This window comes from Pseudophryne corroboree, assembly GCF_028390025.1.
Source record: "Pseudophryne corroboree isolate aPseCor3 chromosome 3 unlocalized genomic scaffold, aPseCor3.hap2 SUPER_3_unloc_73, whole genome shotgun sequence".
In the NCBI taxonomy this organism is placed as follows: domain Eukaryota; kingdom Metazoa; phylum Chordata; class Amphibia; order Anura; family Myobatrachidae; genus Pseudophryne; species Pseudophryne corroboree.
The window spans coordinates 351,011-377,505 of record NW_026967567.1 but is presented as its reverse complement, the minus strand read 5'-3'; the positions used below and the strand labels follow the sequence as shown (position 1 = coordinate 377,505).

Genomic DNA, 26,495 nt, shown 5'->3' with positions numbered 1-26,495 from the left:
TCGCCTTCACCTCCTTCCTAGCCTTTATCAGAGTAGGGATGACTTCCTCCGGAATACCTTTCCCAGCTTGGATTCGGTGTTCAACCGCCATGCCGTCAAACGTAACCGCAGTAAGTCTTGGAACATGCAGGGCCCCTGCTGCAACAGATCCTCCCTGAGAGGAAGAGGCCACGGATCTTCTGTGAGCATCTCCTGAAGATCTGAATACCAGGCCCTTCGAGGCCAATCTGGAACTATGAGTATTGTCTGCACTCTTTTTCGTCTTATGATTCTCAATATTTTTGAGATGAGAGGAAGAGGAGGGAACACATAGACCGACTGAAACACACATGGTGTCACCAGGGCATCCACCGCTACTGCTTGGGGGTCCCTTGACCTGGCACAATACCTCCGAAGCTTCTTGTTGAGGCGTGACGCCATCATGTCTGTTTGAGGAAGTCCCCAAAGACTTGTTATCTCTGCAAAAACTTCTTGATGAAGTCCCCACTCTCTGCTTCCCAGTTGTCCACTCCTGGAATGAAGACTGCTGACAGAGCGCTTACGCGATTTTCCGCCCAGCGAAGAATCCTGGTGGCTTCTGTCACTGCCACTCTGCTCCTTGTCCCGCCTTGGCGGTTTACATGAGCCACGGCCGTGACGTTGTCTGATTGAATCAGAACCGGAAGGTCGCAAAGAAGATTCTACGCTTGTCGTAGGCCGTTGTATATGGCCCTCAATTCCAGCACGTTGATGTGTAGACAAGCCTCCTGGCGTGACCATAGTCCCCGAAAATTTCTTCCTTGTGTGACTGCTCCCCATCCTCGGAGGCTCGCGTCCGTGGTCACCAGAACCCAGTCTTGAATGCCGAACCTGCGACCCTCTAGAACAGTGTTTCCCAACTGTGGTCCTCAAGGCACACTAACAGTCCTGGTTTTAGTGATATCCAGGCTTGAACACAGGTGACTTCATTAGTACCTCAGTTATTTTGATTTAACCATCTGTGCTGAAGCCTGGATATCACTAAAACCTGCACTGTTGGTGTGCCTTGAGGACCGCGGTTGGGAATGCCTGCTCTAAAAGGTGAGCACTCTGCAGCCACCACAGGAGAGACACCCTGACCTGGGGGACAGGCTTATCATCTGATGTATTTGAAGATGGGACCCGTGACCACTTGTCCAGAAGGTCCCACTGAAATGTCCTCGCATGGAACCTGCCGAAGGGGATGGCCTCGTAGGTCGCCACCATTTTTCTCAGAACTCAAGCGCATTGATGAACTGACACTCTTTTTGGTTTTCGCAGGTCTCGGACCATGTTCTGGAGTTCCTGGGCTTTTTCCATTGGGAGAAAAACCCTCTTCTGTTCCGTGTCCAGAATCATGCCTAAGAACAATAGCCGAGTCGTTGGAATCAATTGTGACTTTGGTAAATTTAGAATCCAACCGTGTTGCTGCAGCACTCTCAGGGAGAGCGACACGTTTTTCAGCAATTGATCTCTCGATCTCGCTTTTATCAGGAGATCGTCAAAGTACGGGATAATTGTAACTCCCTGCCTGCGCAGAAGCACCATAATTTCCACCATTACCTTGGTGAAAATCCTCGGGCCCGTGGAAAGCCCAAACGCAACATCTGAAACTGGTAATGACAGTCCTGTACAGCGAATCTCAGGTAGGCCTGATGAGGGTATTTGGGGACGTGAAGGTACGCATCCTTTATGTCTAGTGACACCATAAAATCCCCCCCTTCCAGTCTGGAGATCACTGCCTGGAGCGATTCCATCTTGAACTTGAACTTTTTCAAGTACAGATTCAGGGATTTTAGATTTAAAATGGGTCTGACCGAGCCATCCGGTTTCAGTACCACAAACAGGGTTGAATAGTACCCCTTTCCCTGTTGAACTAGGGGAACCTTGATAATCCCTTGCTGTTGATACAGCTTTTGAATTGCAGCTAAAACTATATCCCTCTCTGGGGGAGAATCTGGCAAAGCCGACTTGAAAAATCGTCAAGGAGGCACCTCTTCGAACTCCAGTTTGTAGCCTTGGGATACAATTTCCAAAGCCCAAGGATCCACGTCTGACAGAACCCAGACCTGGCTGTAGAGTCGAAGACGTGCCCCCACCGGTGCGGACTCCATCAGTGGAGCCCCAGCGTCATGCGGTGGATTTAGTAGAAGCCGGGGAGGACTTCTGTTCCTGGGAACTAGCCGTAGCCGGCATTCTTTTCCCTCTACCCTTACCTCTGGCGAGGAAGGAAGAGCCCCGACCTCTTCTGGACTTATGCGACCGAAAGGACTGCATCTGATATTGTATTGTGGTGTTTTCTTTTGCTGTTGGGGAACATAAGGCAAAAAAGAAGATTTACCCGCGGTTACTGTGTAAACCAGGTCCGCAAGACCTTCCCCAAATAAAACTTCACCCTTGTAAGGCAAAGTTTCCATATGTTTCTTTGAGTCGGCAACACCCGTCCACTGGCGGGTCCACAGGGCTCGCCAAGCAGAAATTGCCATGGCTTTGGCTCGTGAACCTAACAGCCCAACGTCTCTCGCAGCGTCTCTCATATATAAGGCTGCGTCTTTAATGTGACCCAAGGTCAATAAAATGCTATCACTATCAAGGGTGTCAATGTCAGATGACAAGTTATCTGCCCATGCTGCTACAGCACTGCAAACCCATGCTGACGCCACTGCCGGTCTGAGCAAGGCCCCCGTATGTGTATAAATTGATTTTAAGGTAGTTTACTGTCTGCGATCAGCAGGATCCTTGAGGGCTGCCGTGTCTGGAGACGGTAATGCCACCTTTTTGGACAAGCGCGTCAAAGCCTTGTCTACCCTGGGCGAGGATTCCCAACGTAACCTGTCCTGTGCGGGGAAAGGGTACGCCATGAGAATTCTCTTGGGAATCTGCAGTTTCTTGTCTGGAGTTTCCCAAGCCTTTTCAAATAAAGCGTTCAGCTCATGAGATGGGGGAAAGGTTACCTCAGGTTTCTTTTCCTTAAACATGTGTACCCTCGTGTCAGGGACAGAGGGGTCATCTGTGATATGCAAAACATCTTTTCTAGCAATAATCATATAATGAATACTTTTGGCCACCCTTGGGTGTAACCTCGCATCATTGTAATCGACACTGGAGTCAGAATCCGTGTCGGTATCAGTGTCTGCTACTTGGGACAGGGGACGTTTCTGAGACCCTGAAGGCCCCTGTGACACAGCCAAAGCCATGGATTGACTCCCTGTTTTTTCCCTGGACTCTGCTTTGTCCAATGTCTTATGTAATAAAGACACATGTACATTTAAAACATTCCACATATCCAACCAATCAGGTGTCGGCGTTGCCGACGGAGACACCACAATCATCTACTCCACCTCCTCCTTAGATGAGCCTTCCGCTTCAGAAATGCCGACACACACGTACCGACACCCCCACACACTCAGGGATATATCTATATGGAGACAGTCCCCCAATAAGGCCCTTTTGGAGAGACAGTGTATGCCAGCACACACCCAGCGCCACCGGACACTGGAATAAAATCCCAGTCAGTATAGCGCTTTTATAAATATATATAAATACACTCACTGCGCCAATTAAATATGCCCCCCCCCTCTTTTTTGCCCCCTGTGTTCAGCAGGGGAGAGTCCGGGGAGCCAGCTTCTCTGCAGTGTGCTGTGGAGAAAATGGCGTTGGTTAGTGCTGGAGGATCAAGCTCCGCCCCCTCACTGGGGGGCTTCGGTCCCGCTCAAATTATTTAAACTGGCGGGGGGGGGGGGGTTCAATATACTGCCTCTGCAGTATCTACATAATTTCCCTTGAGGTTAATATTGCTGCCCAGGGCGCCCCCCCTGCGCCCTGCACCCTTACAGTGCCCACTGTGTGTGTATGTGTGGGAGCATTGGCGAGCAGTGTTACCGCTGCACGCTACCTCGGTGAAGATTTTGAAGTCTTCTGCCGCCTTTGAATTCTTCTTTCTTCTTAATACTCACCCGGCTTCTATCTTCCGGCTCTGTGAGCAGGACGGCGGCGCGGCTCCGGGACGAACGGTGAGGGTGAGACCTGCGTTCCGACCCTCTGGAGCTAATGGTGTCCAGTAGCCTAAGAAGCAGAGCCCATCATTTAAGTAGGTCTGCTTCTCTCCCCTCAGTCCCACGATGCAGGGAGCCTGTTGCCAGCAGAGCTCCCTGAAAATAAAAAACCTAACAAAAGTATTTTTCAGAGAAACTCAGGAGAGCTCCCCTGCAGTGCACCCAGTCTCCTCTGGGCACAGGATCTAACTGAGGTCTGGAGGAGGGGCATAGAGGGAGAAGCCTGTTCACAACCATCTAAAGTCTTAGAGTGCCCATGTCTCCTGCGGAGCCCGTCTATACCCCATGGTCCTTACGGAGTCCCCAGCATCCTCTAGGACGTAAGAGAAGTTCTGTTTATGACTACACAATTTGTGACTGAAAATCACCTATATATAAATATATAGAAGTGAGATCAATCTGACCACACCCGTGCACCTGAATTGAGGTTCAGAACCAAACTGACAACATATAAAAGTCAGCACACATACTAGCAGTCAGTCACATGTAAAAATATTAGATATTGTCATATGAGAATACAATCACCATCATAATAACTTACAAGTAAGTGGGTACAATTGTATTTCTGTTTTTAACCAGTTTTTCAGACATATCATGCAGAAAACAGTAATTAACAATTCATACTAACAAGTAGAGAGAATTTTTAGTACTGTATAACCCATTTCTCCATAGAGTGGGATAGAAGGAGACTCACCACACTTCCATATCCTTCAATACGATGAGGAGGAGGGGCGCCCAAGATGGCTGCCTCACCTTTTGTATGCTCCTGATCATCTCCATAAAACAGCTTAAATTCACCACAACTGACCTATGAATCATCAGAAATATCCAAGGACTTACCTTTAACTTGTACTACTCTACGCGGGCATCTCATCAAAACCAACGGATTGCATTCCTGCGCTGAGATACACACTGGATTGAATCCTGGACTGAATCCTCTGCAAACCTCCACTGAGAAATCCTTCAGTTTAGCAGCTGCTGCACTCTGCATTGGACATTGCCCAGATAAGGTACTGTGGATTACAACCTATCTTTGGCTACATCTAGCCCCTCACTAAGACATCATCCACCTCTGTTCTCTGAGCAACTAATAACTGACTTATTGCATTAATCTACTAATATCAGTATATTCAGGCTCTGAATTGCTGAAGGCTCACTGTTTCAACTCAGGATCCATTTCCCAGGACATGTTATCACTTCCCCCCACACACAAGAAACCTACTTCAAAGGCCTCTCACACTGAGACTTTTCACACCTACACAGTAGGAATTGGCTTCTAACACCTTCCCAAAAGTCTGCCTATGCTAGGATAATTGATTAAATCAGCAGCTATTTTATTTATCACTTGCTTCAAATATACCCAATAGGTTATAGCAATAACTTTGTTCATAAACCCATTAGAATTTTGGACCAAATACCGATTGGGGGAAAACAAAACACAAAAAGGAAGAAAAAAAAAAAACAAAAACAAAAAAACACTGCTTTCTCTCCCTCTCTCATCATCATATGCAGCTCAAACTCATAGTAATCTGTCATTGATGACCAAATGTATACATATTGCTCCAGCTTCATTCTTTCACTCCGCCCACCACGTTCTGCAGTTCCTATCACACCATCACAGGCTTCTATTCTCCAATCCCTTGGCATTTTAAAAAGAAAAAACAGGCGCATTCGTGGGAAGCGAGCAGGCAGGAAACTTATTTCCTCCGGTAACCATCTACGTCCTTTGCCCACCTGCTCACCCCCATACACAAAGAACAATCAAATAGAAGTAATACCCAAAAGACGGCCCTATGTTTGGAAGGACAGAACTGTCAACTCTCGCTTTGTGACCCCCATACCCAGAGCTCCTGCAATTAACATAAAGAAAACGGAAGGCCCTCTGGTATGCCCAATCAGGTCAGTCCTTTGTAATGCCAGATCTATAAGAAACAAGACTGCAACAATTGCTGACCTTATTGAATCTGCAGATCTAGCCTGTATTACAGAGACCTGGCTAGATGAAAATGCAGCACCTATATTAGAGGCTGCGGTACCAACAAACTACTCTGTCATCCACAACCCAAGACTGGACCGCAGGGGTGGCGGGGTGGCTATCTGCTTCAAAAATGAACTTAAACTTAGGGTCCACCCTATTGAAACTACTCGCTCATTTGAGTGCATTGCTGCCCAGAGTTCGACAGGATTAGGTTTCAGAGTACTTCTCATCTACCGGCCACCTGGAGATGGAAAGATATTTCTACAAGAAATTGCAGACACTGTTGCTGGCCTGGTTCTGGAACATCAAAGATGGCTCATCCTCGGGGATTTCAATGCATGGGTGGATGATGAGCTCTCACGCCTTGGCCAAGACCTCCTGTGCACAATGAATGGTCTGGGCTTCACACAGATAATTCCCTCTGCCACACATAAAAGTGGTCACACTCTTGATCTTGTCTTTCAGATTGGATTAGAAGTCACTGACCTAAAAATAAACCCAGTCATCTGGTCAGACCACTACTCCCTCTGGTTCTCAGTTGCTACCCCTCAAATAAGATCTCTGCCCGTGGAGTTGACCAGGTACCGTCCAAGGAGGGGTATGACTCCCCAGGCTCTTGCAGCAAATATGGATCTCTCTGCTATACTGGGTGCCTGTGAAGATCCCTGTTCCCTAGTCCGTTACTATAATAGGGATGTTAAGGCTGCAATTGATATTATCGCCCCTGTGCGTATAAGACCTCGTAAACCACATCGTCAAGCTCCATGGTACGACAACAGTGTTAGTGAGCTCAAGAAAAGGGGGCGTAGACTGGAAAGACGATGGAGGAAGACTAACCTAGTGGATGACAAAATAAAACTAATAAAGCATAACGAAGAATATCAATCGACAATCACTCGCAAGAAATCACAGTTCCTGTCAAATGAGATCACAGCAGCAAACAATAGGCCAGCTCAACTTTTCCGCACAGTGGAGATGCTTTGCAAGCCAGCATGCCTGCAGACTGATGAGACCCTTTCCCAAGCAAGATGCAACGAGTTTGCAAACTTCTTTGCAGATAAAATATCCACCATCCGGGCTGGAATATCCACAGTGCCATCAAAGGAGAGCCAAACTACAAAGCCTGCCAATATAAGCTACCTGCCTTCATGGACCAGCTTTGACCCAGTAGATGTAAAGGACACTGCTGAAATTGCTCGGATTTTGCGTCCCACCACCTGTGGTCTGGACCCAGCCTCAACCAAGCTTCTAATAGGTTGTACGGATATAATCGGTCCTGTCTTTGCAAAAATTGTTCAATGCTCTTTGCAGACAGGCATTTTTCCTGGACCCCTAAAGGAAGCAATTGTTAGACCACTTCTTAAAAAACCTAATTTAGATCCCGACTGCATGTCCAACTACAGACCGGTATCAAACCTTCCTTTCCTAGGAAAGGTTATTGAGAAAGTGGTTGCAAATCAACTGGAAACTCGCCTGACAACCCATGATATCTATGATCCATTTCAATCAGGATTCAGGAGAAGACATAGCACTGAAACAGCCCTGGTGTGTGTGTTAAATGATCTTCTGATGGCAAAAGACAGAGGTGACTGTTCAATATTAATCCTTCTGGATCTCTCGGCAGCATTTGATACCGTGGACCACGGGCTTCTGATTGAGCGACTGATACACTTTTGTGGTCTGGATGGCACAGTCCTAAACTGGTTCAAATCATTTCTCACAGGCAGGTCACAGAGAGTATCATCTGGATTATACTCATCACCACCAGTGCCATTGCCATGTGGTGTCCCACAAGGTTCTATACTATCCCCCATGCTTTTTGCAGTATACATGCTCCCATTGGGCGAAATAATCAGGCGCCATGGCCTGGTCTACCACTGCTATGCAGATGATACACAACTGTACTTGTCCTTTGCTCCGGGCACTGATAACCCAGTAGCAACCCTGAATGGCTGTCTAGCTGAACTACAGGAGTGGATGAGCGCCAGTTGGCTGCGACTGAACCCGGATAAAACAGAGGTCCTTATGATACGACCGCAACATCAAAGGACAAGACTGCAGCATAGCCAACCAACTGGACTTACACTCGGGGATTCAGAATTACAGACCAGTGATCATGTGCGGAATCTTGGCGTTGTCCTGGATGATGGCTTGACACTTAAACATCAGATATCAGCCACAATCAAATCCTCATTCTTTCACCTGAGGAACATAGCCAGAATCAAGCACTTAATTCCCTCAGATGATATGCCAAAAGTCATACATGCATTTGTATCATCTCGATTAGACTACTGTAATGCCCTCTACCTTGGTCTACCAGCAAAAGAATTGCAACGCTTACAGCTGGTGCAAAACACAGCTGCCAGGCTGTTAACCAACCAGCCCCGTTCCAGCCACATAACACCCATCCTCTACTCCCTTCACTGGCTGCCTGTAAGATGGCGAATCCTCTTCAAGATTGGCTTACTGAGTTTCAAAGCATTACATGACCAAGGCCCAAGGTACCTGAAACAGCTTCTGATCCCATACTGCCCCACTCGATTACTGCGATCTGTAGATGAAGGACTTTTAGCAGTACCTAGAATCTACCGTAATTCATCTGGGGGTCGAGCTTTTAGTCATGCGGCTCCGACTCTATGGAACTCACTTCCCAGCACAGTGCGAGAGGCCCCAACTATAGAATCCTTCAAAAGTAGACTCAAGACTTTCCTGTTTACTCAAGCATTTCCATAGTGTCTCTTTTAGTATCTTCATGCTTCTGTATTTTATGAAAAATGTACTTCATTATTTTTCTGTACTATATTATGCTGTGTATCTGTTAAGCGCCTTGAGTCCTATTGGAGAAAGAGCGCTATATAAATAAAATTATTATTATTATTATTATAATACGCTCCCAAGACACTGAGTGGATTCAGACGCTACTAGTGTACACAGCCGCTGTTGATGACTGATGAGAGGCACAGACGCTCTTTTGGACACAGACGCTCAGAGAACGATAAGTGTATGCAGACGCTCCTGTCTGCGACTCGGTCTAGGCGGAAACTCTAGTGTACACCATCGCAGCGTCTAAGCTGCGACCGAGTACCCTCGTGGTAGCGTCTGAGCCGGAAGTGAGGTCATTAGTTCATGGACGGAAGACGCACGGAAACTAGTCATGAACTGGGGGGAGGGGCGGCCAGGAGAGCGTCTAACTCCCCCTGTTGACTTAAACTCTAAGGATCGCGGCCTCACCTAGTCCTGGCGCCTATGATCCCTAGAGCATAGCGCTGTCACACCTAAGAGAGGCGGCGCATCAACACACTGTTTGTAGTCTCCTCCAATACAGTGTAGCTGTGTCCGTACCCCCTAGTAAGAGGAAACCGATGCCTTACCTTCTCCACATGCTCCAGCCACAGCCTGGTTACGTCTGCTGGACCTGCTAGAATCATCTGACACAGACGCCCGTCGAGACAGCACTATACCGCGAATGTAAGCGTTGTTGCGACCCGGTGGAGAGTTGTTGGAGCGACTCTATCTAGTATGCGTTTAAGACGCTGTTAAGAAAAGTCAGAGGAAAAAAAAAACATAGTAAGACTATAAAAATAAAATAATAAAAGCTTCAGGCTGCTATTAACTGCAGCCCTGTGACCATGGTCCGGCTCCTGCCGCAACAAACAAAAAACTGATTTGACTGAGTCAGTGGGTGGGATTATATGGAGAAGCCCCGATGCATCCTGGGAGGCCAGAAAGCTAGTGACCGTTTGGTGCCATTTCCGCTGTCGCTCCGGCATATCCCAATGTTATCCTGTGGATAACCTGTGGACCCAGCCGGAGAAAGATGGGATAACTTGAAAGAAGATGTCGGAAACATCCTAGCTACACATCAACCTATATAAGCTCGCCAAATCCTGTGATAATGAGCTGCTGAAACTGGCTTCCTAGCATGTAACATGGTTGGTATAACCAACTGTGGAATGCCCTCTCATCTGAGAGTGGTCTCAACAGCCACCCCATAAAATACAGCCGCGCTAAATTGGGGTAAAGGAACGACCCCTGCTGTAGTAGGTCTGGACGTAGTGGAATCAGAAAGGGATCGTCTGCGAGTAGACCATGGAGATCAGAGAACCACACTCTCCGAGGCCAATGAGGCGCCACTAGCATGACGGTCGTGGACTCTCATTTGATCCGCTTAAGCAACCGAGGAAGCAGCGGAAACGGAAATAGATACACGAGGCTGTACGGCCACCCTATGGTGAGAGCATCCACTGCCACTGTCTTTGGATCTCTTGTTCTGGACACATAACTGTCTGATGATTATGGTGAGAATTAGATCCACCTTTGGGTAACTCCGCCGCTGGACTAACATCTGGAACACTTCTGGATGTAAGGCCTATTCTCCTGGAGGAAAATCCTAACGATTGAGATAATCTGCTTCCCAGTTGTGCAGTCCTGGAATGAAGACCGCCAACTATATCACGTGGTGATGTTCGGCCTAACTGAGGATTCAAGCAACTTCTTGCATGGCCATGCGACTTTGAGTCCCTCCTTGTTTGTTGATGTACGCGACATCCGTTGCGTTGTCCAACTGGACCTGAACAGTCTGAGACAGGAGCAAATGAACTGCCTGATGTAGAGCATTGTAAATTGCCCTGAGTTCCAGTACACTGGTTGACAGTAATCTTTCTTGGTCTGAACATAGACCCTGTGTCACGATCCGGGTATCTGGACGCCATTACTTACCCTTCAGATGCCTCCTAAGGCTGGCTCAGCGTTCCAGGACCGGATCCTGCTGTTCCTGAGTTTTCACATGCAGAATGTCAGAGTGGTGATTTCATCAGCCGCGGCCTCCGCTGTGCCCGCGTGGTTAAATGTGCGCTTGTCAGTCTGGCGTCTCCTGTCTCCTGTGGCCGGCGTCGCCATTACTGTTTCAATTCTCACATGGATTACAAACCAAACTTCCCTCCAAGTGTCTGCATGGGCGCAGCCATCTTGGATTTTGTCATCTGAGCATTTCCACCAATCTGCTGTCTGTATTGTTGATTTGCATAATTGCCTAGCCAGCCCCTTCCTTGCTGCAGGTATAAGTAAGCTGTGCCTGAGCAAGGAAGGCGTCAGTGCTTTGGTTGTCTAACCTAGTTCCAGTTTGTCTCTCTCCTGTGGTTGTCTTCCAGGTTCCAGCTCCTGTCTCCAGACTTCTGCTATAGAGACCCGCACCAGCATTCCATCTGCGGTGTAGCCTGACTCTCCGATCCATTCTGGACTCACCTGTTTCCAGCTACAACAATCACCTGCTTCCAGCCCAGCTTCCAGCAGTGTACAGCTTCTCTTAAAGGGCCGGTGTCCTTTTCTGCAGTTTACCACTCTCCACCGGTATTATTATTTCACCGCTCTCAAACTCCAAACTTCATTATTATTTCACCGCCCTCAAACAATCACCTGCTTCCAGCCCAGCTTCCAGCAGTGTATAGCTTCTCTTAAAGGGCCGGTGTCCTTTTCTGCAGTTTACCACTCTCCACCGGTATTATTATTTCACCGCTCTCAAACTCCAAACTTCATTATTATTTCATCGCTCTCAAGTTCGTTTTATTATTTAACTGGTTCCAGCCAGTATCCACTCCGTACCAACAACAGTCTGGTTCCAGCCAGTATCCACAGCAGCCGTTTTACCTTCAGCAGCCCAGCCTTTCCTGGAACATCAGCTGGTACGATCCTGGGTTCTCTCCATTGCTACAGTCAGGCCTGGTAAGGACTTTCCAACTAGAAGATTATAAGAACTGTCTCACACTACCAGTGCCTGTGGCCCTTGCCACCCTGTAGTACCCAGGAATTGTATTTATCCTCTGTTGACTTTTATGTTTCCTTTTACTGCTGCTGTGTTACGGAGTTTGTCATAATAAACATCATTGACTTTTATCCTGGTTGTCGTGGTCACGCCTTCGGGCAGTTATTCTACATGTTACTTACATGTCTAGGGGTCTGATACAACCTCCCAGGTTCCGTTACATCTCAGCCCCTACAACTGAGGCTGCCTCCCGTCAGCTCAGGCCCTCAGTTGTGACACCCTGAAACTGACAATATTGGACCACTGCTCCCCAAGCTTTGAGACTTGCGTCCGTCATTAGAAATATCCGATTCCAGACTCTGAACCTTTTTCCCGCAGTGAGATTGTGTATGTGGAGCCACAAGAGTAGTGATACTCTGGCCCTGGAGACAAGCGCACCATCTGATGAATATGTAGATGAGGGCCGGATCACTATGCGAGAAGATCCAGTTGAGACGGACCTGAGTGAAATCTTCCAAGCGGGAGTGTGTTGAAAGATGCCCCCATCTGTCTTAACAGTCGAATGCACAAATGCACCGAGACTGTCCGTGGTTTGAGCACTAGCAGTACTAGATGACGAACAGCATGTACTTTCTGTTGTGGCAGGTAAATGCGTTGATCCACCGTAATCAGAATCATTCCTAAAACTGAACTCTTTGACACGGGACGCGACTTGATTTGTTTTGTTTTTAAAGTTGACAATCCAACCGTACTGAACTAGTACACTGTACAACAGTAAGGCATGTTAAAGAAGTATTTGTTGAGACGAAGCCTTAATAAGAAGGTCATCTAAGTACGGAACGATTATCACTACCAGGGATCTGAGATGAACTATCATCACAGACATCACCTTTGTGAATATCCATGGCGCTTGTTGTACTGCAAACTTAAGTACGCCTGATGTGGTGGCCAAATTGGAATTTGTAGGTACGCATCCTTGAGATCCCACAAAATCATGAATTGCTGTGGTTCTAAACCTGCAATCACTGACCGTAGGGATTCCATCTTGAATGTGTAGTAAGTGACGTACCGATTGAACCCCTTTAGGTTCCATATCTGTGTGACTGAGCCATTGGGCTTTGGTACTACAAAAAGATTGGAATAAAACCCTTGACCTTGTTGGTGTACTGGAACCTGAACCAAAACTGCTGAATGTATGAGAGACTGAATAGCGGTCTGCAGACCTTCTCACTTTTCTGCTGACACAGGCAGACCCGTCTTGAAAAACCGCATCGGTGGTAGACAGTCAAACTCATTGAAACCTTTTAAAACAAAACTGCGGATCCACCTATCTGTGATGTCTGAAACCACGCGATGGGAACCTTCTGAAGTTGTGCTCCCACAACTGAAGAGCCGAGACGGGCTGAAAGCCCGTCATGCCACTGGCTTGAGTCCTAATGACGGTTAGTGGTTTGTTGAAAACCACGTCCCTCTGCATGGTTGGCAGGTAAACAGATCCCCACCCCCCTCATTTACTGAGAATTCCATTTGTCCAATTCAGGACCAAATAACACCAGTAGAAGGCAACGCCTCTATTCCTCGTTTTGATTCTGCCCCGGCCTTTCAAGAATGCAACCACAGCAGCTGTCGGGCTGCAAGCCGAGAACAAACTTGTCCAACGTCCAACGAAGCCGTACCTAAATACTCAACCAATTCACAAATGTGATCGGTAAGAAATATAAGCTGGTCTGAGGGAAAACCCTGTTGTAGGCCTAACCTGAGCTGCTTCGCCCATGCAACTACAGCCTTGTTAACCCAAGCTCCAACTTAAACAGGTGTAAGCATCACCCCTGTTGCTGTATACATGAACTTTAGCTTGGCCTCCAGCTTACTCTCCGAGGGGTCTTTAAGCATAGCTGCACCTGGGACTGGAATAGTCAATTTTAGTGAAAGTTTAGAAACTGAAGACTCCACCGATGGCGATTTAGTTGTCATAGCCTGAGGGAAAAGATATTTAGACAGAAATCTCGTTGTACCAGAAAAGTGTTTAACTGGATTTAGCCATGCTTCTATGAAATGCTTATTCAGAGATATGAATAAGAAAAACACACAGTCGCCCATAGTCTGCTAGCAATAAAACCTCATATGTTTCAGTGCAACCTAGCAGCTGGCGTCCGCTCTAATGAGATCATCATAGCTCGGGCTATTAGTGACCTCACTATCTGACTCCTGACCCAATGCTGAGATATCAGATGTGGCATTGAATCGTCAGAATGTGATTATGAGACAAACGATGACCATTCTTAGAAATTGAACTATACATGGACTTTGTAAGCCAGCAAAGTTCTAGAAACATCCTGAGCCCACACTGGCTGCTCACACGGTATTATCCGTGAATCAGACTTAGCCGCCTCACGGTCTTTTCGTGCAGCGGACAACTCTGACTGCAAATCAGGCATTCTCACAGTTATCACAGACAAGCTGCTGTTTCTCATATTGTCATGCAGACAGACAGACAATAATACAGTGAGACAACGTCCGCACAACTCAGTGAAAATAACTGTAGTGTCTATAATACCGCGTGTACCGCACTGTGTTATAGAGGAAATCTATGATGGTCACTGTGCCACCTACTAAACACCCCTGCCCCCTCCAGTAGCCGTGTGTTGTAGGACTGACATATTGCTGTAGGAAGAAGCAGGAAGTAGGTGTGTAACCTTTGTGTGAAAACGGCGTCCCAGCATGTGCTTTTTTTTATTTTTTATTTTTTTAACATATAGACATCTGACTGTACCCTAGATGTAAAACCTATGTACCCCCAAAAGCACTAATAACCTAGGCTTAATAGCCTGTTCTGTCCCTTATAGCCCTGGCCACCATCCCTTATATTTAGGGGAACCGTTGAACTAGGGACCGCAATGACCTCCCCCAATGCTTAAAGCAGTGAGCCACGCCTAGCTTCTTCAGCACATACCCCCCGCATTGTATACCAAGCGCTGGCTCTGAGTGGCAGCAGCAGCAGCTATCCACCGTGGTCTGTGCACTTGTGGAAGCTGGAGAGCGGGTAGATGTGTGATATGACGGGCGTCCAGCGGCGGCAGTATGATCTGTCCGCTGCTGCGAGCCGCGCTACCAGAAGCCGCTTCTCTGGAGCCGCGAGGTGTAGCCTGACAGGTGCCCAGCGGCAGCATTATTTAACCGCTGCTGGAAGCCGCTTCCCAGTTGTCTAGAGGGGCAGATTGTAGAGGCCAGCGGCAGCGCTGTTTGGAGCTGTGCTGCTGGGTGCCGGGGAACGGGCAGGTGTGGAGCGACACAGGTGCCCAGTGGCAGTATGTGTCTGACCGCTGGTGGGAGCCGGGAAGCGGGGGAGTTTGAGCCAGTAAAGCTATACCTTAGTAAGTAGCTTGTGCAAAACACGCTCCCCACACATGGAGTGGAAATAGTTAGAAAAATTTAAAGTAAAACCTGGAATGACTCCAGGATGCGACCTTCCCTGGTGAAGGCACAAAAAACACTGAGGCATCTTGGGAGTATGGAGGTGGGAAGAGGGTTACACATTTAAATATTTCAATGTGCCTATCCCTGCTATTGCACTGTCCATATCCCAAGAGTACTACAGTGCCCCCTAGTGGATGAAAAAGAAATAAGTGATGTCGCTGTGACACTCCCAGATCCCCTCACCTCCCCAGTCATATCCCTGTATTATTACTATAGATAGAAGTGATGTCACTGTAACGCTGCCAGATCCTCTCACCTCCCCAGTCATGTCCCTGTATTATTACTATAGATATAAGTGATGTTACTGTGACGCTCACAGATCCCCCTCACCTCCCCAGTCATATCCCTGTATTATTACTATAGACATAAGTGATGTCACTGTGACGCTCCCAGATCCCCTCACCTCCCACTCATGTAACTGTATTATTACTATAGACGCAAGTGATGTCACTGTGACGCTCCCAGGTCCCCCTCACCTCCCCAGTCATCTCCCTGTATTATTACTATAGATATAAGTGATGTCACTGTGACGCTCCCAGATCCTCTCACCTCCCACTCATGTCCCTGTATTATTACTATAGACATAAGTAATGTCACTGTGACTCTCCCAGATCCCCTCACCTCCCCACTCATATCCCTGTATTATTACTATAGATATGTGATGTCACTGTAACACTCCCAGACCCCCTCACCCCCCAGTCATGTCCCTGTAGTATTATTATTACAATTATTATTGAAGGTATAAGTGATGTCACTATGATGCTCCAAGATTCCCTCATCTCTCCAGTCATGTCCCTGTATTATTACTATAGATATAAGTGGTGTCACTGTGATGCTCCCAGATCCCCTCACCTCCCCAGTCATGTACTTGTATTATTACTATAGCTATAAGTGATGTCACTGTGATGCTCCCAGATCCCCTCACCTCCCCAGTCATGTCCCTGTATTATTAGTAGAGATATAAGTGATGTCACTCTAACACTCCCAGACCCCCTCATCTCCACAGTCACGTCACTGTATTATTACTATAGATGTAAGTGACGTCACTGTGACATTTAAAGATTTCCTCACCTCCTCGGTTATGTCCCTGTATTATTACTATAGATATAAGTGATGTTACTGTAACGCTCCCAGATCCCTTCACCTCCCCAGTCATGTCCCTGTATGTCCCTGGTGTCACTGTGACATTTCCAGATCCCCATACAACCCAGTCATGTCCCTGTATTATTTCTAAAGCTATAAGTGATATCACTGTGACGTTCCCAGTTCCTCTCACCTTCAAATTCATGTCCCTGTATAATTACTATAGATATGTCATGTCACTGTGACGCTCCTAGATCCCCTCACCTCTCCAGTCATATCCCTGTATTATTACTAGAGATATGTAATGTCACTGTGACGCTGAGATACACTCACCTCCCTAGTCATGTCTCTGTATTAATACTATAGATATAAGTGATGTCACTGTGACACTTCCAGATCCCCATACAACCCAGTCATGTCCCTGTATTATTTCTAAAGCTATAAGTGATATCACTGTGACGTTCCCAGTTCCTCTCACCATCCAATTCATGTCCCTGTATAATTACTATAGATATAAGTGATGCCACTGTGACGCTCCGAGATCCCCATCACCTCCCCAGTCATGTCCCTGTATTATCACTATAGTTGTAAGTGATGTAAATGTGATGCTCCCAGATCCCCCTCACCCCCCAGTCATGTCCCTGTATTATTACTATAGATATAAGTGATGTCACTCTAACACTCCCAGACCCCCTCATCTCCACAGTCACGTCACTGTATTTTTACTATAGATGTAAGTGACGTCACTGTGACATTCAAAGATTTCCTCACCTCCTCGGTTATGTCCCTGTATTATTACTATAGATATAAGTGATGTTACTGTAACGCTCCCAGATCCCTTCACCTCCCCAGTCATGTCCCTGTATTATTACTATAGATACAAGTGATGTCACTGTGACGATCCCAGATCCTCTCACCTTCCACTCACATCCCTATATTATTATAGAGATAAGTGATGTCACTGTAACACTCCCAGACCACCTCACCTCCCAAGTCATGTCCCTGTATTATTACTATTGACATAAGTGATGTCACTGTGACACTCCCAGACTCTCTCACCTCCCACTCACGTCCCTGTATTATTACTATAGATATAAGTGATGTTACTGTGACGCTCCCAGATCCCCCTCACCTCCCCAGTAATGTCCCTGTATTATTACTATAGATAAGTGACGTCACTGTGACATCCCCAGATCCCCTCACCTTCCCAGTCCTGTCCCTGTATTACTAAAGATATTAGTGTTGTCATTGTAACACTACCAGATCCTCTCACCTCCCCAGTCATGTCCCTGTATTATTATTATAGATATAAGTGATGTTACTGTGACACTCCCAGATCTCCTCACCTCCCCAGTCATGTCCCTGTATTATTACTATAGATATGAGATGTAACTGTAACACTCTCAGACCCCCTCACCCATATCCCTATATTATTATTATAATTAAAGATATAACTGATGTTACTATGATGCTCAGAGATCTCCTCATCTCCCCAGTCATATCCCTGTATTATTATTATTATAGATGTAAGTGGTGTCACTGTGACGCTCCCAGATCCTCTCACCTCCCCAGTCAGATTCCTGTATTTTAACTAGAGATATGTAATGTCACTGTGACGTTTCCAGATCCCCTCACCTCCCCAGCCACGTCCCTGTATAATTACTATAGATATAAGTGACGTCACTGTGATGCTCTCATATCCCCTCACCTCCCCAATAATGTCCCTGTATTATTACTATAAATATAAGTGACGTCACTGTGACGCTGCAAGATTTCCCTCACCTCGTCATGTCCCCTTATTATTATTATAGATGTAAGAGATGTCACTGTGACATTCCCAGATGCCCTCACCTTTCCAGTCATGTCCCTGTATTACTATAGATATAAGTGATGTCACTGTGAAGCTCCCAGACCCCCTCACCTCCCTATTCATGTCCCTGTATTATTACTATAGATATGTGATATCACAGTGATGCTCCCAGTTCCCCTCACCTCACCAGTCATGTCCCTATTTTATTACTATAGATATAAGTGATGTCACTGTGACTCTCACAGATTTCCTCACCTCCCCATTCATGACCTTGTATTAATACTAGAGATACAAGTGATGTCACTGTGACAGTCCCAGACCCCATCACCTCCCCAGTAATGTCCCTGTATTATTACTATAGATGTAAGTAATGTCACTGTGACAGTCCCAGACCCCATCACCTCCCCAGTCATGTCCCTGTATTATTACTGTAGATATAAGTGAAACCACTGTGTCATTCCATCATCCCCTAACCAATCATGTCCCTGTATTATTACTATAGATATAAGTGATGTCACTGTGACATCCCCACCAATATATTATACTAATAATAACAGGACACCACAGCCTGCTTCCCCTGTATAATAATAATGACAGGACACCACAGGCTGCTGCCCCTGTATAATAATAATAATAATAATAATAATAATAATAATAATAATAAGTGGACACCACTAGCTACTCCTTCTTTATAATATTAATAATAGGACAACAAAGGCTAGTCCTCCTGTATAATAGTAATAAAAATAACAGGACACCACAGGCCTCTCCCCTGTATAATAATAATAATAATAATAACAACAACAACAACAAATGCCCACCACAGGCTAATCCCCCTGTATAATAAGATTTTAGTCACCGGTAAATCTATTTCTCGTAGTCCGTAGTGGATGCTGGGAACTCCGAAAGGACCATGGGGAATAGCGGCTCCGCAGGAGACTGGGCACAACTAAAGAAAGCTTTAGGTCACCTGGTGTGCACTGGCTCCTCCCACTATGACCCTCCTCCAAGCCTCAGTTAGGATACTGTGCCCGGACGAGCTGACACAATAAGGAAGGATTTTGAATCCCGGGTAAGACTCATACCAGCCACACCAATCACACCGTATAACTCGTGATACTATACCCAGTTAACAGTATGAAAACAACTGAGCCTCTCAACAGATGGCTCAACAATAACCCTTTAGTTAACAATAACTATGTACAAGTATTGCAGACAATCCGCACTTGGGATGGGCGCCCAGCATCCACTACGGACTACGAGAAATAGATTTACCGGTGAGTAAAATCTTATTTTCTCTGACGTCCTAGTGGATGCTGGGAACTCCGAAAGGACCATGGGGATTATACCAAAGCTCCCAAATGGGCGGGAGAGTGTGGATGACTCTGCAGCACCGAATGAGAGAACTCAAGGTCCTCCTCAGCCAGGGTATCAAATTTGTAGAATTTTGCAAACATGTTTGACCCTGACCAAGTAGCAGCTCGGCAAAGTTGTAAAGCCGAGACCCCTCGGGCAGCCGCCCAAGATGAGCCCACCTTCCTTGTGGAATGGGCTTTTACCTTGTGGAATGGGCTTTTACTGATTTAGGATGCGGCAGTCCAGCCGCAGAATGCGCCAGCTGAATTGTGCTACAAATCCAGCGAGCAATAGTCTGCTTAGAAGCAGGAGCACCTATCTTGTTGGGTGCATACAGGATAAACAGCGAGTCAGTTTTCCTGACTCCAGCCGTCCTGGAAACATACATTTTCAGGGCCCTGACTATGTCCAGAAACTTGGAATCCTCCAAGTCCCTAGTAGCCGCAGGCACTACAATAGGTTGGTTCAAGTGAAAAGCTGATACCACCTTAGGGAGAAACTGGGGACGAGTCCTCAATTCTGCCCTATCCATATGAAAAATCAGATAAGGGCTTTTATAGGACAAAGCCGCCAATTCTGATACACGCCTGGCCGAAGCCAAGGCCAATAACATGACCACTTTCCACGTGAGATATTTTAGATCCACGGTTTTTAGAGGCTCAAACCAATGTGGTTTCAGGAAACTCAACACCACGTTGAGATCCCAAGGTGCCACTGGGGGCACAAAAGGGGGCTGAATATGCAGCACTCCCTTTACAAATGTCTGAACTTCAGGTAGTGAAGCTAGTTCTTTCTGGAAGAAAATCGACAGAGCCGAGATCTGTACCTTAATGGAGCCTAATTTCAGGCCCATAGTCACTCCTGCCTGTAGGAAGTGTAGAAATCGACCCAGTTGAAATTCCTCTGTTGGGGCCTTTCTGGCCTCACACCAAGCAACATATTTCCGCCATATGCGGTGATAATGTTTTGCAGTTACATCTTTCCTGGCTTTAATCAGCGTAGAAATGACTTCCTCCGGAATGCCCTTTTCCTTTAGGATCCGGCGTTCAAACGCCATGCCGTCAAACGCAGCTGCGGTAAGTCTTGGAACAGACAGGGCCCCTGCTGTAGCAGGTCCTGTCTGAGCGGCAGAGGCCATGGGTCCTCTGATATCATTTCTTGAAGTTCTGGGTACCAAGCTCTTCTTGGCCAATCCGGAACCACGAGTATCGTTCTTACTCCTCGCCTTCTTATTATTCTCAGTACCTTTGGTATGAGAGGCAGAGGGGGGAACACATAAACCGACTGGTACACCCACGGTGTCACTAGATCGTCCACAGCTATTGCCTGAGGGTCTCTTGACCTTGCGCAATATTTCTCTAGTTTTTTTGTTTAAGCGGGACGCCATCATGTCCACCTGTGGCCTTTCCCAACGGTTTACCATCAGTTGGAAGACTTCTGGATGAAGTCCCCACTCTCCCGGGTGTAGATCGTGTCTGCTGATGAAGTCTGCTTCCCAGTTATCCACTCCCGGAATGAACACTGCTGACAGTGCTAACACGTGATTTTTCGCCCATAGGAGAATCCTTGTGGCTTTTGCCATCGCCATCCTGCTTCTTGTACCGCCCTGTCGGTTTACATGGGCGACTGCCGTGATGTTGTCTGATTGGATCAGAACCGGCTGGTTTTGAAGCAGAGGCCTTGCCTGACTCAGGGCATTGTAAATGGCCCTCAGTTCCAGAATATTTATGTGTAGGTTAGTCTCCTGACTTGAGCAAAGTCCCTGGAAGTTTCTTCCCTGTGTGACTGCCCCCCAGCCTCGAAGGCTGGCATCCATGGTCACCAGGACCCAGTCCTGTATGCCGAACCTGCGGCCCTCTTGAAGATGGGCACTCTGCAGCCACCACAGTAGAGATACCCTGGTCCTTGGAGACAGGGTTATCGGCCTATGCATCTGAAGATGTGATCCGGACCACTTGTCCAACAGGTCCCACTGAAAAGTTCTTGCATGGAACCTGCCGAATGGGATTGCTTCGTAGGAAGCTACCATTTTTCCCAGGACTCGCGTGCAATGATGCACCGATACCTGTTTTGACTTCAGGAGGTCTCTGACTAGAGATGACAGCTCCTTGGTTTTCTCCTCCGGGAGAAACCCTTTTTTCTGGTCTGAGTCCAGACCATCCCCAGGAACAGTAGATGTGTCGTAGGAACCAGCTGTGACTTTGGACTGTTTAGAATCCAACCGTGCTGTTGTAGCACTTCCTGAGATAGTGCTACCCCGACTAACAACTGCTCCTTGGACCTCGCCTTTATAAGGAGATTGTCCAAGTACGGGATAATTAAAACTCCCTTTTTTCGAAGGAGTATCATCATTTCGGCCATTACCTTGGTAAACACCCTCGGTGCCATGTACAGTCCAAACGGCAGTGTCTGGACTTGGTAATGGCAATCCTGTACCACAAATCTGAGGTACTCCTGGTGAGGATGGTAAATGGGGACATGCAGGTAAGCATCCTTGATATCCAGGGATACCATGTAATCCCCCTCGTCCAGGCTTGCAATAATCGCCCTGAGCGATTCCATCTTGAACTTGAATTTTTTTTATGTATGTGTTCAAGGATTTTAAATATAAAATGGGTCACACCGAACCGTGCGGTTTCGGTACCCCAAACAGTGTGGAATAGTAGCCTCGTCCTTGTTGAAGTAGGGGCACCTTGACTATCACCTGCTGGGAATACAGCTTGTGAATTGCCCCTAGCACAGCCTCCCTACCTGAGGGAGTTGTCGGCAAGGCAGATTTGAGGAAACGGCGGGGGGGAGACATCTCGAATTTCAGCTTGTACCCCTGAAATACTACTTGAAGGAAACAGGGATCCACCTGTGAGCGAGCCCACTGATCGCTGAAGTTTTTGAGGCGGCCCCCCACCGTACCTGGCTACGCCTGTGGAGCCTCCGCGTCATGCGGTGGACTCAGAGGAAGCGAGAGAAGAATTTTTGATTCTGGGTACTGGCTAACTGGTGCAGCTTTTTCCCTCTTTCCTTGTCTCTGTGCAGAAAGGAAGCGCCTTTGACCCGCTTGCTTTTCTGAAGCCGAAAGGACTGTACCTGATAATACAGTGCTTTCTTAGTCTGTGAGGAAACCTGAGGTAAAAATATTTCTTCCCAGCTGTTGCTGTGGATACGAGGTCCCAGAGACCATCCCCAAATAATTCCTCACCCTTATAAGGCAGAATCTCTATGCGCCTTTTAAAGTCAGCATCACCTGTCCAGTGACAGGTCTCTAATACCCTCCTGACAGAATGGACATTACATTAATTTTGGATGCCAGCCGGCAAAATATCCCTCTGTGCATCCCTCATATATAAGACAACGTCTTTAATATGTTCTTATGTTAGCAAACTAGTATGTTTGACAGGGTCACCGACCACGCTGCAGCAGCACGATCTGCAGGTCTCAGTCTAGTACCTGAGTGTGTAAATACAGACTTCAGGATAGCCCCCTGCTTTTTATCAACCGGTACCTTCAAAGTGGCCGTATCCTAAGACGGCAGTGCCACCTTTTTTGACAATCGTGTGAGCGCCTTATCCACCCTAGGGGATATCTCCCAGCGTAACTTATCCTCTGGCGGGAAAGGGTACGCCATCAGTAACTTTTTAGAAATTACCAGTTTTTTTCACACACTTCATTCACTCATCTGATGGGGGAACAAAACACTGCCTGCTTTTTCTCCCCAAACATAAAACCCATTTTTAGAGGTACTTGGGTTATTGTCAGAAATGTGTAACACATTTTTTATTGCCGGGATCAAGTCACGGATGTTCCTAGTGGATTGTGTATATGTCTCAACCTTGTCGACACTGGAGTCAGACTCCGTGTCGACATCTGTGTCTGCCATCTGAGGGAGCGGGCGTTTTTGAGCCCCTGATGGCCTTTGAGATGCCTGGGCAGGCGCGGGCTGAAAAGCCGTCTGTCCCACAGCTGTTACGTCATCCAGCCTTTTATGTAAGGAGTTGACACTGTCGGTTAATACCTTCCACCTATCCATCTACTCTGGTGTCGGCCCCACAGGGGGCGACATCACATTTATCGGCATCTGCTCCGTCACCACATAAGCCTCCTCATCAAACATGTCGACACAGCCGTACCGACACACCGCACACACACAGGGAATGCTCTGACTGAGGACAGGACCCCACAAAGCCCTTTGGGGAGACAGAGAAAGAGTATGCCAGCACACACCAGAGCGCTATATAATGTGGGGATTAAAACTATAACAGTGAATTTTCCCCAATAGCTGCTTGTATATACAATATTGCGCCTAAATTTAGTGCCCCCCCCCCCCTCTTTTTAACCCTTTGAGCCTGAAAACTACAGGGGAGAGCCGGGGGAGCTTTCTTCCAGCTGCACTGTGAAGAGAAAATGGCGCCAGTGTGCTGAGGGAGTTAGCTCCGCCCCTTTTTCGCTGACTTTTCTCGCGCTTTTTTATGGATACTGGCAGGGGTATTTATCACATATATAGCCTCTGGGGCTATATATTGTGATATATTTGCCAGCCAAGGTGTATTTATGGCTGCTCAGGGCACCCCCCCCCCCAGCGCCCTGCACCCTCAGTGACCGGAGTGTGAAGTGTGTGAGAGGAGCAATGGCGCACAGCTGCAGTGCTGTGCGCTACCTTGGTGAAGACTGATGTCTTCTGCCGCCGATTTTCAGGACCTCTTCTTGCTTCTGGCTCTGTAAGGGGGACGGCGGCGCGGCTCCGGGACCGAACACCAAGGCCAGTTCCATGCGGTCGGTCCCTCTGGAGCTAATGGTGTCCAGTAGCCTAAGAAGCCCAAGCTAGCTGCAAGCAGGTAGGTTCGCTTCTTCTCCCCTTAGTCCCTCGATGCAGTGAGCCTGTTGCCAGCAGGTCTCACTGTAAAATAAAAAACCTAACATATACTTTCTTTCTAGAAGCTCAGGAGAGCCCCTAGTGTGCCTCCATCTCGGCCGGGCACAAAAATCTTAACTGAGGCTTGGAGGAGGGTCATAGTGGGAGGAGCCAGTGCACACCAGGTGACCTAAAGCTTTCTTTAGTTGTGCCCAGTCTCCTGCGGAGCCGCTATTCCCCATGGTCCTTTCGGAGTTCCCAGCATCCACTAGGACGTCAGAGAAAATAATAATAATGCTTCCCGTGTATAATAATAACAGGACACCACAGGCTGCTCCTCCTGTATAATAACAGGACACCACAGGCTACTCCTACTGTTTAATAACAGGACACCACAGGCTGCTCCCCCTGTATAAAAATAATAACTGAACACCACAGGCTGCTCCCTCTGTATAATAATAACAGGGCACCACAGGCTGCTCCTCCTGTATAATAATAATTATTATTATAACAGGACACAACAGGCTGATCCTCCTGTATAATAATAATAATAATAATAATAACAACAACAGGACACAACAGGCTGCTCCTCCTGTAGAGTAGGATGCCACAAGTTGCTCCTCCTGTCTATTATGACAACACAAGAGGTTACCCCTGTGTATTATGACTACTACCCCTGTATACTATGACAGCACATGATGCTACCCCTGTATACTATGACAGCACAGGCCGCTCCCTCTGTATATTATGACAACACAGGCTGCTCCTCCTGTATACTATGACAACACAGGCCGCTCCCGCTGTACAGCACAATGCCACAGGACACAACACCTGTAATGTCCCGTGTATAGAATCACGGTAACGACGGGGTCCGCGCCACCTGTATCTCTGTAAAGGCGGGGTCCGCGCCACCTGTATCACGGTGACGGCGGGGTCCGTGCCACGCGTATAACGGTAATGGCGGGGTCCGCACCACCTGTATTACGGTAACGGCGGGGTCCACGCCACCTGTGTCACGGTAGCGGCGGGGCCTGCGCCACCTGTATTACGGTAACGGCGGGGTCTGCGCCACCTGTATTACGGTAACGGCGGGGTCTGCGCCACCTGCATTACGGTAACGGCGGGGTGTGCGCCACCTGTATTACGGTAACGGCGGGGACTGCGCCACCCGTATTACGGTAACGGCGGGTCTGCTTCACCTGTATTACGGTAACAGCGGGGTCTGCGTCACCTGTATTACAGTAATAGGACACTAGAGTGTCAGCCACCTGTACAGGGTCGGATAATGCAGCACCAGAGGCTGCTCCAGCTGCACTATAACAAGGCACCAGAGGCTGCTCCCCCTGTAGTACAGAACCTGACACCAGAGCTGCTCAGCCTATAGAATAATAATAATAATATCATTACCTGCTGCCAGACACAGCAATGGCTGCTCTCTGCTCCTGCTGCCTTGTGGGAATGATAGAAGGAAGGCGGAGCTCAGACCAGGGGAAAATGGCCGCCGCTCCTGACGTCACTACACGGTTAGGGATCCTATTGCTGCAACACCTGCTGCCGGACTGGTCTACTAGAAAATGGCCGCCGGCCTCCTGCACTGGGGACATGTATGTCAATATCCCTCACAGAGGGCGGTGCTGTGGGCGGGGTGGAGGAGGGGAGGGGCCAGTAACCAGGTAGCAGCCGTTGCCAATCATAATCTACTTCCGGCCTGTGCGTTCCACCTTACTTCCGGACTGTGTGTTCCACATACAGGAAGTGAGTTTTCACCGACTGCAGCAGCCTCCCAGTGTCCGTGGAGATCAGGTAATGGCGTCTTACTGTACAGGGGGAGCAGACTGTGGTGTCCTATTATTATTATTATTATACAGGGGGCGTAGCCTGTGGTGCACATACTGATGTCACTGGTGATACAAAGTTGTTACACATAGGGGACGGTATACACACATAGGGGGCGGTATATGCACATGGGGGGTGGTATACACACATAGGGGAATGTTATACACACATAGGGGGCGGTATATGCACATGGGGGGTGGTATACACACATAGGGGAATGTTATACACACATAGGGGGCGGTATACACACATAGGGGGCGGTATATACACATGGGATGATATACACACATAGGGGG

General features: G+C 47.6%; 1 protein-coding gene across 2 annotated transcripts in view; it reads right to left on the bottom strand.

Moving 5' to 3' along the window:
- The window catches only part of LOC134984684 (gastrula zinc finger protein XlCGF57.1-like), a 59,770-nt gene extending 33,951 nt beyond the window's left edge, over positions 1–25,819 (bottom strand). For both annotated transcript variants that reach the window (XM_063950206.1, XM_063950208.1), the window contains exon 1: positions 25,771–25,819. The gene's annotated coding sequence lies outside the window, so the exon portion shown is untranslated. The remainder of the gene's footprint in view (positions 1–25,770) is intronic.
- Positions 25,820–26,495: the final 676 nt, after the last annotated feature.